This window comes from Phacochoerus africanus, chromosome 3 (genome assembly GCF_016906955.1).
Source record: "Phacochoerus africanus isolate WHEZ1 chromosome 3, ROS_Pafr_v1, whole genome shotgun sequence".
Classification (NCBI taxonomy): domain Eukaryota; kingdom Metazoa; phylum Chordata; class Mammalia; order Artiodactyla; family Suidae; genus Phacochoerus; species Phacochoerus africanus.
The window spans coordinates 136,521,440-136,537,806 of NC_062546.1; positions in this window are offsets into that span (position 1 = coordinate 136,521,440).

The window sequence follows — 16,367 nt, forward strand, 5'->3', positions numbered from 1 at the left end:
CTCTTTTTCTCATATTATCTTCTGTGATGTTCTATCACAAGTAATTGGATATAGTCCCCTGTGCTATACAGCAGAGGATGCAACTCCATCTTAAGTTGAGGAAAATCTGTACACAATACAAAGTACACAGAAGTAAGTATATGGCAAATTCATATAATTCATAAAACATAATATGTAGATAATTCATACCCTTCAATTCCTCCAGTGGCTACATCAAAGGAATCTAGTTTACCAAAGTGACATTTACATATTGTCTGTATCTCAATAATGACGATGGAAACTAGGAAAGAAATGGATGTTTAAATCAATCTAAACAGTGTAATCTCGTGGTACAATGTGGCATGAGTGAAGATACATCCTTAAGCTCCACATATATTTCGCTAATTTCCCTAGGTTCATTACTTTCTGGTTTCTTCTGACACTTCCTCTGCACTCTTGCTCCCTCTCCCTCTCTCTCCCTTTCTCTCTCTCCTAATTAGGCCACTTCTTTCTTCCTATCCTTCTTGCTCTAAATATACTTGCTAAGTCTATCGCTGCTATTGCCTCTTTTCCAAGTTATCTTTTTTTAGGCACAATGCCAGTGCCATTTTTCTTATGATTTGTGAGTCTTTCTTTCCTCTGTCCCTGCCCAGGCCTCCTACCCCCTGCCTAAGCTTTTCCTTTTTCCTCTATTATCTACTACGCTTTCTGCTATATTTCTAGCCCTTAAAGTTCACAGGGCTCATGAGAAAAGAAAACTACAGCTGTGGTGAAACAACAGAGGTTTGTCCAAAAACTACCCATGGTTATTTGGATCTAGTTGACAGTGTTGCCTCCAAATAATAGCTTAATTGCAGGAATCTCAGAGAAAGAAAAAAAAAAAAAAAAAACTCTGCAAAAATCAAGCAAAAGCCTTGGAGAAAGCACTTGTTGTCATCTGCCTGTTCTAAGTATTAGGGCTCTTCAGTTTGCCTCATCCCCACTTCCATATGATTAAAACAAGTTATACCTACCTTTTTTCCTTACTTACAGGAGAATTGTATCACAAAAGCTTCTGTTCACCTAATTACAATGAACTGAACATACAACAGTTATACAACACAGAATACTTGCCATCTTAAACTGTAAGTGATAAATATAAAAAAATACATTTAATTTGAATAGATGTTTGCAGTCTTATCCAGAACTCCAGGGAAGCCAGTCGAGTACCTGACATCTGTACTCGTGGTGACACACACAGACTCTCATGGGCTAAGGAAATTTCCAGAGGAGAACTGTGGCATTTAACAGCTAGTTTGGGCTTCTACACTTGAATCACTTCTTTGCTTAGATATGCAATGATTTTTAAAGTCTTTCATTGTATCAGTGTTGTAATATATTTTGATTTCCTATAATATACTGTTATGTTTATTTTTACATCTAGTTTACTTCCCAAAAATATTGCCCTTCTAAGATGTTAGGTGAATTTGCCTCAATAATGATCAGTACTTACTAATTTTCATTTCACAAGTAAATACTTTTTTTTAAAATGCTTTGAAAAAAGAATATATTTAAAGACTTAATAAGGAAATTGATCATTACAAATGTAATTGGATCCCCTGTCTTTATTTTTAACTTCCCACATGCATCTGCAATAAGTCTACTGAGCTGCTGACTTAGAGAGAAAAAAATACCTTTCTGATTATAACTGGAAACATTTAAAAAACCCTATGTTTGCAAAATCAAAATTATCAAAAATGACAGCACCAGGAATACCAAATTAAGTTCCCTGTAAGCTATAGTCAGAACTTAACAGTATAGAGGAATTGAACTTCTAAACAAACTCCTTTCACAAAATCATATCTGAATTCATCTTAGGAGAAATATGGGGAGTGAAAAATACATGGATCCTAAATAGATCATTAGGATATTAAAGGTGAATGGAATAGACAAAAAAAGAAATAAGAAAAGCAAAAAGTGGGGATTTTGCTATTTAATTAACACTGATGTAAGGCCATGAGTACTGTATAGATAGAAATTCATACTCCAAGAATCTTTTAAGAGAAATACTGCTGTGATAAGAGAAAAAGAAGCATTAACAATGACCGACTTTTGAGCAAGTGATATTTTGCCCTATGAAGTTCTGTGAAAACTGCATTGTACCAGTAATATTTAATTGTAGCATAAAAATTAAACACCATTTACTTGATATAAAATAGGGATAGTATGTAAATTAAGGACGTTTCAATTCATGTCTTCTTACTCACATCTGTTGGCAGTTTAAATAGTTTTAGTGTCATTAATTGTTATAAAAGTGCAAGATTTGCTGTATGTTTGCCACTTAGGACCAAAGGCACAAAAGTCTAATTGAACTAAGTAATTAGTAATTTGTCATTTCCTATTGTCAGCAATTACTTTCCATTAGAAATCCTCACTGAAAATTCTAATTTGAAGTGAGGTTTGCATTTTATTGCTGTCCATCCAAATTAGTTTAAAATTGACAGCTACATTTTCATTTAAAATTTTAAAGATATTAAATATGCTTGAAGAAACGGAAGCACACTTGGCTCCACATAAGCGTCTGTGAGCACACACACACTCACAAGAAAAGACAGCTAACATCAAAGGAGGTGCCTTCTATTTTTCCAAAAGAGAGTTGCTGTGCAAGTATCACATCTTGGTTGCTTCTATGAAATTCCAGGTATCTGATTTTTACATTTACACACAGACCCCTGCAGTGATGCTCTCACCTGCACACAGATGGACAAGGGAACAACACACCATTAGACTTATTTTTAGGGTTCTGAGCTCCCTCTGGGATATGGCTGTTGGATGGTTTTTCATTTGTTCTTTCTTCATGCTCCACTAGCCAATCATCACTTTCCCTTGCCTATGTTCTTAGCACAGTATAAAGCTAAATGGGAACTTAGCTCTCAAAAATAATACTAAGGAATTGATTTATAATTAGCATGAGTCCACTGATGTACTTTAACTAAGGGCAACTGGTGAGTCAAACTTATCTTTAGTTTCCTTTGTAAAAGTTTGAGCACCACATGTTATCCCAACTAGATAGATTTTCCTCTTTTAAAACTTAAGTCTGTTTCCCTTAAAGTACAGCTGGAATTCTTTAACAAATAGACTCGGCTTCCAATTGTTAACATTAAAGATACAGGTGCAAAGTTCACATATTTTTCTCTCTACCCCATGATTAAAATTCTGAAACTGTACAACAAATTTTTAACTAAAAGCCTTGAGTTAATATACCTGTACCAGAGACCCCATGTCTTAGATGAGGCTAATAGAGGTTGCTTGGGGAAAAGAATATCCACATATTTATTATGATAAAGAAGGCAATGTCCACAAAGAACAGATTTGATTTATTAACCTAGAGTTAGAATTACATTAAAGGGCAAATGACAATAAAATTTCAAAATTACATGTCTAATAATTCAATAACTAATAAGAATGGTGTTGAATGCATCTCTGTATTAATTGATGTGGTTTATCGGCTTATTTTTCCCTGAATTATGTAAATGCTAAAATTGATTTGTAACATTAGAAATCATAATGAATTTTTCTTACTTTTTAAAGTGACACTCTAATCATTACTCTAAATTCATGTACTTTCGCAGAACAAATTTTCTACTGTTACCCCTTTGGTAACTAACTAGATATATCACACATCTGTAACATTTAAGTGAACATTAATTAGTGCTAATTTACAATCAAATTCCAATGGAGAAGCAAATTATGCTTTCTTGAACATCAAAAGTCTTTATCATGACCATTATTATGAAGAATGCCAGAACATCTTAATTATTTCTGCTTATAAATAATGTTTCCCACAAATCTTCAAAATGTACAAGAATGCTCTAGAAAGCAAAAGAAAAAATGCTAGTCTCATTATAATTTGGTTTTAACTTAGAAATAATGCAGTTCATTTCTATGAATATCTTGCTCTCTTCATTGTGATAGAAAAGAGATCGCCTGAAAATTCAAGAGCAAATTTTTCCATTGTGTGCATTGTTTAAGAGCTATCAAAATAGATTTAAAATTTTTTACTACACTGACACAGAATTTTGCTAAATAACTCCAGGATTATCTATAATATCTCCGTTTTATATGAACCAAAAATTATATAAACTGTAAAATATTTGCCTCCTTACATGAATCACATTGTTCTAAAGCAATATGCTTCACAGAAGAGAAATAAGTAACAGACACTGACAAACTCCTATTCAACTCTTTCTAAAATTGTGTATAATTGCCATTAAGGCACTGAAGAAAAGACAGAATTAAATTAAAAATTCAATACACATTGATCAATATGCTTGTAAATGCCAAGTCTATAAAATGATCTCTTTAAATGTAGTTATACCACAGGTATATGTTCTATATTTTGGAATTCAGGTGATTGTTCTTAAATCTAGTTAAATTTGTTTCAAATGGAAACAAGACAGACATCTAAGAAGACCACCATAGAAGATAATAAAAAAAAGAAGTAACAAATGAAGGAAAGAAAGGGAGAGAGAGAAGGGAGGGAGGAAGGGGGGAAGGAAAGAAAGAAAGAAGAAAATAAAGGAAGAAAACAGCAGCACAGATTGTGAAATTCTTGCTGTCTTCTGCTTTAGCATTAGCTCACAATCAGCTGAATAAAGAAGTCATCTCTGTCTAAGATGTAAATAAATCACAAGCCTCAGTTACTTTACCACTAGCTGTTTGTCATTCAGGAAAATAATGGTTAATCAATGTCTAATCAATGAAGATGTGTAACATATTAGTTTGCAGTCCTTCATCATCCTATTTTCTTCAATTGCCTGGGGGTTTGTGTTCAGTACTTACAGAATCGATTACAATTGAGAGTGATCATTCAGCTCATGTTGAGAGCTGTCAGCTGTGCTTTCCACGAGGCAGTTTCACTCTTGTGTTTAATATGAGATGCTAATATTTAGCTACATCTGACAAACTAGGTTCCAGGGTGGAACATTTTATGAGAAGTGCTTAAGTAACTAATTGTATCACTACATGTCACTTGATAAAACTAAACTTTTCCTGACTTCACAATAATCATAAGCATTACTGGCTTGCTGTGGAAAATTAAAGGGAAATAGCTGCCTGTTTGAGTCTGGCCATGCCTTCAGGGAAGATGTAAGAAAGGCAACTACCAATGACACCCTTATAAATAACTACTCGGGGAGGTGGAGGAGGTAATTCTTCAATTTTCACATAAAGCAACATTTTTCTTTAAAAATAAGGACAATGCATCCTCACATGTAAACTTCCTCAAATGCCCGTAATTTCTCACAAACACGAGGAGAAAAGTTGGACCCGCAGCCTCCTGACACATTTCGTTTAAGAAACAATCTTTTGTGGCTACGCATCTTTAAAGTCCAGAGAAAATGTTAATTGCCCGACAAGCCCATTTTTCTTGCCATTTATAAAAATGTATCACTAATCTCTATGTATCCTGAAGAAAAACTGGAGGATCATTAGAAATGTGGGAGAGGCGAATCTTGATTTCCTTTCAACAGCCACAAATAATTGTCAGGTTATGGAGATCTTTGCATTAATTACCGCCTTGTGATTTGTTTTGGAAGTTACACTGATGACATTCACAAAACCCAATGTTAAAAACTAATAATGATATAGTATTTCATGAGAAACATTTTTGGATCTTGATAGTATTGATATTGAAAGCACAAGTTCAAGTGTCTCATGGTTAGTATCAGTTCCAACAGCACCCTCTAGTGCCCACTGCCCTGAAGCACCTTGTGGAAGGCAGAAAAGCCTTTTGCATGCAATTCAAGCTCACTGACACTTGCTTTACAGCCAATATTATGAAACTTTTAAAAGTATATTCATCATCACAAGTGACCTAAATGTGCTCTTAAACTTAAAAATGTTTCAATACCACTCTGTGATCAAGCATACCTGAGAAATGTATAATGATCTAAGATTTTTAAAGTTAAAATGGCACATTAACTTTATTAGACTACTGCTTTGGTGATATGTTGTCATATTTTATGGATATTTCAGGATTTGTTTTAATTGTTTAAATTAAATTGTTTAAACAATTAATTGTTTAAATTAAATTGTTTAAACAATTAATTGTTTAAATTAAATTGTTTAAATTTTTCTCATATGCTGGGACATATGAGAAAAACTTGACTAATGACAACACCTTAAAGAGAAAGATTTTTTCATGCTCAATGCCACGACATACAAGGAAAATATTGAACTTACATTGTTTCCACTAACAGTGGTGAAAAAAATAAATCTTTACCTCCAAATTCAAAATTTTGATGACTCTGAATTGTTTTTAAAAATAACTAATTTAGGAGTTCCCGCTGTGGCTCAGTGGTAGTGAACCCGACTAGTATCCAGGAGGTCACGGATTTGATCCCTGGCCCTGCTCAGTGGGTTAAGCATCTGGCGTTGCCATGAGCTATGGTATAGGTCACAGAAGTGGCACGGATCTAGTGTTACTGTGGCTGTGGTGTAGGCTGGAAGCTGTAGCTCCAATTCGACCTCTAGCCTGGCAACTTCCCCTAGGCTGTGGGTGCAGCCCTAAAAAAAGAAAAGAAAAGAAAAAGAATTTAAAGGTGAATAATAAAGATTCTATTAAATAATTAAATATTATTCTTGTTTTCTCTTAGTTTTAGCTTTCATTTCACAGATAAATCCCATTATACTCATGAGTACATTGAACCAAATTGGGCCTGCTGGAAAGATGAAAGAATATCTGCAAAATACTGGTTTTAGTTATTTTTTGAAATAGAATTTCATGGTCAGAAAGAACAGCTACATAGAAGATGTGTAATGGAAATATAACAGATAATGGATATATCTTTCTGGGTTGATGAGATGAATATGTAGTGAAAGAATTACAAATCATGAATTCATAGTAGTATTTTATGCAGGCATAAACTACATCCTATATACAAGTTACTTAGCTAACCTGACCTAAAAAAAGAGACACACAAAAATTTCATCCTATAAATGAATCAAAACTAGTGGTGTGTGTGTATGCTTAAAGATATGACAAGCAGAAACTAAGGATAGAATTACTCAAGACACCCAACCCAGAAAGATTCCCAACCACAAAAATACTAGAATGTTATCAAAATACACAAGAGGGTCTTTTTCTCCTTTACATCAAACTTATTGACAAACAATTCATACATTTACAACCTAGGATACTTCATCAAGCTTTACAAGACTATTTTTTATATATGTTTCTAGTGGCAAATAGAATATTTCAAGAGGGAAAAAAAACTAACATTTATGAAGTGCCTAATATATATCAGTCTCTGGGCTGGGCATAAATATCTGTGCCATCTCACATAGAATCACATCAAGCTCTGCAATAAACTTGGTCAACATTTTCTAGAAGTTACTCTTTCCCCCATTATTCATGTTACTTAGAATATGAGAAACCTTGTTAGCTGGATGTCTTAGAAACTGGGCTTACATTCCTGAGCAAATATTTGTAGTCTTCTTAAATTACATTTTGGCCATCAGCAGTTCCCAAATTGAGCACACATACACTATAAAAGGCAAACCAACAAAGAAGTATGTAAAAGATCTTCATGTCTCTGCACAGCTACCAGGGAGGTAAGCTAGCCCCACGAACGTCTGTACTTTGATACAAGAGCTGTGATAATGATGAAAAGTTAATGGATTTTTATCTATATCAACCTGATGATCACAGACCCTGTTATTTTTATTATTTTTTTTTAAGAAGGGAATTGGTGCTGCATGAATAGGAAGGCATATATTCACAGCATTTCTTAGATTTACAGGTACAGGGGCTACAAAGCCTTCTTTCCTTTCTAGGCAGATAAATTGAGTTCCATGCAGTTTACTATGTAGGGGTCTTTCAAATGAGACCACAAAATCTTAAATCCTACTCTTCTGTGTGGACATTAAAGATCCCATAGCACTTTTCATAAGGGTAGGGGCTTGTCACCATGCCACTAGGCAAATTCCTGGGACTTACCTTAAAGTCCAACAGCCAGCTTCTCTCCACAGGAGATCACAGTGTATTAGGTACCCTGGAAAAGTTCAGTATATTTATTTAATTTATTAAAAATGTTAACCTAATGGTTCTGAAAATATCTTTTCTTTTTTAGTAAAAAGGAATCAAAGGTCTCCTTAGGCAGAGTTACTGTAATGTTTGTTGCATGAAATCAAACTTCCTTCCCAAAATATTTGATTAGTCCCTTTTGAACACAAATGCCTACAGTATTAATTTTATTTAAAAAAACAAAAACAATCCGATATATAATAAAAAAATCTTATAATCCATGATCCATGCTTTCTGATACAGGTAATGTAAAACAAATGATATAATCTACAAAACAATGACAAATGAAAGACTTGGAAAAGGTTATGGTTTGACAAGGTAACATTTTTGAAATCTGGACACCAATCAAATTGATGTAACTATTGGTGATGCAACACTCTTTGACACTAAAGTCTTTACCACTGTCTAAAACACAGAGAAGAGCCCATTGTGATTGTTTAATGTCAGCTTTTGTTCATAAGCTCTTTCATAAAACTGAAACGGGGAAAATGATTTAAAGCAGTTCAATTTGTCTATTTACCTTAATCTTTAACTATTCCCATATGTCTGGCTACATGATGTATGACTCTTCGTAAACCAATTTTTCAAAGATATACACGACAGAAAAAAGTCAGGCTCCTAACCTTTTATGCGTTGAACTTTTATAGAGCTCTAGAAAACAAAATGCTTTTAGGTTTCAGAAAAGGAAAAAAAAGGGCAAAAGTTTATTTTCTTTCTCTCTCCTCTTAGTAAATATTTGCGTCAGTGACAGTAGAGCACTAATTTCTAGGTGTACGAAAAATCCTTTCAAAGGTCCCATCCACAGAGATTGATGATGCAGGTTTTTATTTTTTTTTAATTACTTTGAAAAGGATGAACCATAACTTAAGATCATTAAGCTCTTATAGGTCCAGCAGTTGAGGTAGGAATATTGTGCTAGGTATAATACCATTCAGCAGGGTGAACAAAAAATAAGAAATGCAGATTAGAGATCTTTAGTATAAAGAGCTTGGATTATGATCACAGTGGAACCGCTTTAGCATAAATCTTATGGAAAATAATAAACGGAGAAATTAATAGGTATTGAAATAGAAAATTCTAATTTTTTTAAATCACAAGATTACTATATCAATTTTAATTAATTTACATGATTTTATGAGGATGGAAATAAAAAAAAAGTTGTAGCTTTTTGTTCATTCAGGTAACCAATATTTAGTGAGTATCTGCTGTGTGCTTGGAGCTGGATAAACAACTGTGAACAGGATTAGTACACATCCCTGCCTTCTTGGAGCCTATAATTTAGTTTTAAACTAGAAAACCAGATTCAGGATTATTACTCTCAAGTTATAATTATGAGTCAAGGTAAAAGTAAGGTTTTTCTGGTACTTTTTGTTCTTAACCCTCATGTAAATTTTGTACTACTGTCTGTGTTATTTTCAAGGGACGCTATAATTTCCCAGCTAGTTGCCCAACTACAAAACTTAGTCTTATCTCATAAAAAGGCACAAAACAATAGAGATATTGTGATGAATAGAGAATGCAGAGTTGGTGTTTGTTACCTATCTAACCATGTGCCTAACCCAGTTCCAGGCACTTTGCATATTTAACCACATTCACATCTTTCATAAGCATATTAAGATCAGTCAAATTATCTTATAGACCAGAATAGCCTTTATCTTAAAGTAGAAGAAAGTCAAATAGGAAAAATAAATAAATAAATCATTAAAATTAACTCATTTCAGCACATGAAATAATTAACTCATCTTACACCACTATTTCAATATCTATAATTAGATAAATAGCACTTTTCTTACCCAGATTTTGTAAAGGGATCTTAATGAACTACTATATCAATTGATAAGCTATAATATTAAGGCAGCTTCCTAAAGTAGCTTACATGCTTAAAAAGGTAAACCAGTCAATGTGGGAAAAAAAATTACATTCTAAATATTATCATCATCAAGAACTGTTGAAATCTAACATATGAAATCTGCATGACAAAAGTCAACAGAATGCTGCCTAGAGTTTAACAAAGAATTTTATTCTCAGCAACATCACAGGATGATTCTATGATTTCTCCATGCCATTTGGCCAAATAACCATAAATGTCAAGCTTAGTACCAGCTTCTAAAGTACACGGAATTTATGTCTCACTTATGTATTTTCTATCCTCCACACAAAATACTGAAAGTACATGTTTAATCACATATACGCTTATACACAGACATTATCTACCTGTATGTAGTATGTACTATTACGTACATAGGTATACTTTAAATGTAGCTATCCTTGTAATTGTGAAAATGAAAAAGAAGCATAAGCTTATAAAATATGTGCTAGGATTTATCTGATGTGATATTATTTTAATGTATATCCTCAATTTATTAAAACTCTGAAAAGGAACTCCGTAAACGTAAGAAGATGACGAGAAATGTTTATATTCCCAAATTAAGCATATTCCAAAATAATTATTTTTTTTCTATTTAGTAGGAATTCTAATTTCTAATCTTATTCCAATTTCAGAACTAAAAATTGTCATTTTAAAACAATCTGAAAGACCTACACAAATGAAAACCCACTAATAATTAGTGGATGTATAAGTTGATAAGTATTTTAATGAAAATAAACTAGCAATTCTCAGGATGAAAGAAAAGCAAACACATCTGTATATTTGGTAATTGACTCTAATCTGTTTTGTTGAAATCTTGCCACTTATCTTGTTCCTAATCCACTAATAAAATAAAGAAAAAAAATAATAGAAATCAGACAGATATCACATTGTATGTGTTCATATACGGCTATTGCTTGATAATCAGATTTTAGGAAAATGGAAAAGATGAGCATTTAACTATACTTACAGCCATAGAAATATTAGAACATAACTTTAAAATTTTAAGTTATTTTTAAAACTTTAAAAAATTATATTAAACTATTTTTAAATAAAATCATTTTGGACACATTTATCCTAAAATAAAAATGATTAGATTTTGCTATTTAGCTCATTTGAACAAATACATTTCAAATCAACTATTCACAAAAAACCAACTCATTTAAAATAGATTTTTTTTAAGTTCCAGTTTTTTTTAATGGTTCTTTTTAAAACTTCAAGTATGCTTGAGAAACTGACTGTGGATCATGTATACAATGTAGGGTCAATGCTGTATTGAATTTCCAGACCATTTTCAGACTACCTTCTGGCAATGGAAGCATTTTGACCACTGACACTCCCTTTGGGTATATCTGACTATCCTGGTACAATGCACCATTCCCCATTATTGAATCTACAACAAACTGCTGTAGGTTATTCATTGATTGAGTGTTTAAGTATATTCTTTAGGAGCAAACAGAGAACTAATCTGTAAGCAATCACATAAAATAAAAAATCAGCAGAATTGCTGCTTCAAAGATGCTTTGAGCTTGAGCACTTAATTACGTGCATTCTTTGATTATATTGTGTCACATTCAATGAAGATATATAGGAATTCTATTTCTTTATAACACTGTAGATTCTTCCCAATGCTTCACTGTACCATGCAAGGAAATTAAGAAAGTACTTTCCAAACCAACCATGCCAAGTTAAAGTACATCTGCTCCCTTTATATCCTAATGTTTTTTTCATGGCTCAATCACAATATTCACCAGAGTGTTTATTTAACCAATGAAGATGCTAGCAGTGATTCTATAATTTTCTAATATGCATCACCTAAGTATCAGGTAAACTGTTTCCAGCCTCAAGATATACGTGCATACAGGCATAAGAGTCTGCATTAATCTTAACGGGATTGTATTTTAAGAATAAGCTTGAGGACTCCTTGCACAGTCTTCTTAAACAATTCAAAACCTGAGAGTGTGCGTGGTGGCATGAGTGAGAGAGCAGACAGCTCTGCGTCCATTCTCATGGCCCTTCTGTCAGTGTATATTTAGGACAGCTTTCTAACATGAAATCAGCTCAGGTGCAGAGTCGATTTCAGAGCCTTCTGATAGAGAGACAGGGGGAGAGAGAATATTTCAACTCCTAAAATGTATTTCACATTATTCTTCTCTGAAAATCTGAATGTGTTTTCTTGTTTCTCAGGGAAATGACTTTTTGAGGCTATATCTATCACATCAAATTGATTTTGTTTGAATTAGCTTGGTAAGCTTCTAATGACTCGACAAATACATAGAAATGTTTAAGAATAAGAAAATTAAAGACATTTGCTTTCAGAAAAAATATATAGAAATACGTACACTTTAACATCTGGCTTTTTAAAAATGTGGTGAGAAAATGAGGTGGAAATATTTTGTTATAGGCACATATCATGTGTAAAGTTTTTATTTTATTCTTTTGTAAAATATTTTTGGTTGGTTAGGTTCTGTGTTTTTTGTTCCGTTCTATTGCTAGCAAAGCTTTCAATGAAGGCGCCATCTGCATAACAGAGGGAAGAGATGTACAAAGTATTAATATCAATAAACAAAAGTATCAGAATTTCATCTAAATTCCTTTTCTAAAATGCAACAGCAGCTCTGCTTTGATGCTCATGCTTTTATTTACTCAACTATTTTCACTTTTAGGCAGCAGAGAGGAAAGCCTGTGGAAAAAGCTATCACTTTGTTGCCTTGCTAATATGAGTTCAATACAATCTAGAGTTTATTCCATCTACTACTAAATATGAAAGCAGTTTATTTTAACAAAACATTTTAGTAATAGTGCTTTCAGGTAGGAAATAACCAGGGACTAGAAAAAAACTTTAAAATACAAGCAAACAAATAACAAAAAAGGAAAATGTCAATCTCTATGGCCAAAGTCACATTATTACTTCTCTGATCAAGTTTATAGAGTTCTTCAAATACTTGTTAATAACAATTAACAATCCAGGTCAATTAATCTATGCGATTATGCTGTGGGGACCTGTATATGTGAGACAATGTGGCCCATTCACAAAAGGACTTTGCACTACGAAACAAGGGCATAGAAACAGAAGTTGGTTGACTATAATAAAGTGGAAAAAATATACTGATAATGTGAGATATTAAAAAAAAAAAAGATTTCTCTAGAGATAGTTCCCCTAAGTTATGATCAATTTCAAAAGACTTTTTTTTTAAAGTGGGGAGAAAATGCAGTGCAATTTTTTTATAATCTTTTTACAATATCATGTGAAGTCTTATTTTATTCTTTTATAAATCATACTTTTGGTGGGTTAGGTTTTTCTAATGATCATACTTTCCAACTTGAGGTGAAGCTTATTACTTTTATATGTAATACTTTTATTGTATGGCATTTATCAACTACGTGCTTATATTCTTGCAAATGAATATACTTAACAAAGATACCCAGAGGGCATTAGGGAAATTTTCCATAATTTTTAATAGATTCTTCATTTTGATTCTTCCAGGAAGAGAATGTCTTTTTTTCAATTTAAGAAAGATGCTTGCTACTGCTAAAGGTTGACTGATGAAAGCCCATATCAAACAAATAAAAAACTTACTTAAGCCACTAATGAATCCCAGCTAATATCATCCTACTGCTATCTCTTTTATTAACACTATACTTAGACACTTACCACACAGAATTGTTTTTGTGGGTTTTTTTTTTTTGTATGTATATAGTCCTTATTAAACTATGAAGTATTTAAAAACTTGAGTCATATATCATTTAGAGTCTAATTCATGTAGCAAATTTACTATCAGTATCTGTGGAAGAAGAGAATAGAAGGAAAGGAAGAGAGGGAGTGAGGGAGGGAAGGAAGGAAGAAAGAAGAAAGAAAGAAAGAAAGGAAGAGTGGAAGAAAAGGAAAAAGGAAGGAAGGAGAGGGAAAGAACGGAGAAAAGAAAAGAGGGACAGGCTTGACTAAGAAAGCTAAATAATAAGAAAACTCAAAGAAAAGGAATGATATAAAATATGTAACAATATTAAGTTAAACAGCCCTTGCTATCAGACAGGGAAAAGCATTTATCTCTAATTAAGTCATACAGATACAAATTACTGGTCTTTCTATTTATCTATTCTTTGAGAATTTCAACAATGTTGGGGTTTTTTTAAATTATCTGAGCTCACCCTACTTCATTATAATTCTCCAACGGCACATCTGGTGAAGGTAAGTTTGTTTCTTTTTTTTCAAATAAAGAGAAATTATTCCACACATTGCTGCCTACTTTCTAAGCCACACTGTCATAACGAAGCTTCCCTCTGCGAAAGCCACACAAGAACACCCAAGGGTGCTCTTATGAACCATCAACAAATGGTCCCCTTAGGAGTAAGTGGACAATGGCAGCAGCCAACAGCACACCTAAGTTGAGAGTTCTGCTATCTGGGAAGCCTCTACTAGCAAGAGTCTCAGACTGACCTCAAGTCTAAGGCAGGGTGGCAAACATGGTCAGTTTCTAGGAACAGAGACTACAGCATTCACCCCAAGAACAATCTTCACATGTATACAGTACAGAAAGGATTACTCTTGGTTGCTTTAGGGAATACGGTCTTTCTTGTGCATTCATTTTTGAACTTCAAAGAATGGCAAGGTCTTCCTAAAGTACAACTGAACTTTCAAAACTTAAATTTTATTGTCAGAAATTGAAATTCTATATGCTGCTCTTTTCTGGTAATAAGCAAGACATTTCCTTCTCACAGCTAATACAGGTTTCAATTCTACTAACTACAGGACAAGGTTTCACCACGGTCTAGAGCAATCATATTTCATTTGGCACATGGGCCTGAACACATTCCCTAAAACTGCATGTTACATCTGTCTGTAGCCTTAAGAATTAACAAAAATAAATTCTAGTGTCCTATTATATAGGCGATCTACTATTACAGTAAAAAGTGAAGATGCTACAAATATCAAAATACATTAAAGGTTTGGAAAACAATTTTGGAATAATCTTACTTACTCGAGAAGGAAGAAAATATACAGAACATGTTTAATGCTAGGAAAGAAAAGCGGAGTTTAATTGTATGTCTAAAAAGAGAACAAGGAATGTTATTTAATTTCTTTTCAGTCTGCCTACTTATAGCCATTTCTAGACAGATTAGATAATTTGTAAAATGAAATAATTTATTAAATTCTACAATTTATGTAGGTCAGTTACATGTGACTTGTGAACTGAGCATATCTTTTTTCTTTTTCAGTATCAGAGCTTAATGCCATGCAGACACCATATGTCTTGTTGAATTTGTTGAGTTTATTTGAACTGAATGGGGCTTTGCATAGCTTTCATCTAGTTCAATGACAATGATAATGCAAGCTAAAAATAGTGAACAATATTTTGAGAATTTGTTGTGAAGAGAGAAGGAGAAATTGAGAGGAAATGATTAGCCAGATAAGCTTTAAGCTTAACTGAGAAAACCTCACTAAAAGATTTCATAAAGGCTTATTTTGTATTGACATATACATGTAGTTCCCCTCTCAGCTGGAATGACTCCAAAAGGGCTGTCATGGTTGGTTGAGTAAATAATACATGCTTTAAAAACAATTATAAATCTGTATTCACCTGATGGACTTTGTATTCATTCCAGTCAATTGGGCATATAATACTCGTTTAAAAAATAAGTACATATAATGCATTAAAAACTGCTTAAACGCCCATTTAACCGGAGGGGCCAAAACAGCTCTAAAATGGAGCATGTGATTAACACTAATGGAAGTCATGCATATGTAATGTAAAGGAGAACCCCAAACCCCTTTTAAAAGGGCCTTGACAGGAGAATGACAGCTGGAAAACACTAAGATTTAAGGCTTCTCTTGCTTTCGAAAGCTTGCTCTGCCCACAAAGCTGCCAGTAATTCCCAGTGTGGTGAATCTTGGTGTCCAATGTGCTGATAGTTATGGTAAGATAATGCTAAAGGAAATGGTAGAAAAGGTTGATGATAAGTAATGCAGTGCTGTAACTGGGTTGCATCTCTGTACTTAAACAGCTATTAACTGCTGATGGCTCCAACATCACGTAAAGATCTTTCCTGGGACTGCTTCTTTACAGTGTCAAACACAAGACATAGGTCTTTTTATGAGCATAATGTGGAAACAATCTCATAATATTTTAGGTTCACAGTAGTTTCTTCTTTCTAAAAAGAATGTGAGACATATGCAACAGTTGGAGAAACAGAAATGATTCTGACGTATTTTTTGTTTGGTTGGGCTTTTAAGAGAGTATTTACCAATTAGCCAGATAGATGGTGAGATCTGGGAAACAATTAAAGTTTGTCTGTTGTCCAAACTGCTTCCTTACTATCCTGAAAAAAAAAGTTTTGAAATTATCCACAGAGGTGCTTTGAAGTTAGAGAGTTAAGATGAGGAAAACGCCTTGCTGAAATAAAACAATACTGGATGTAATATGAATTAATCCATAAGCATTCCCTAGCCCATAAATT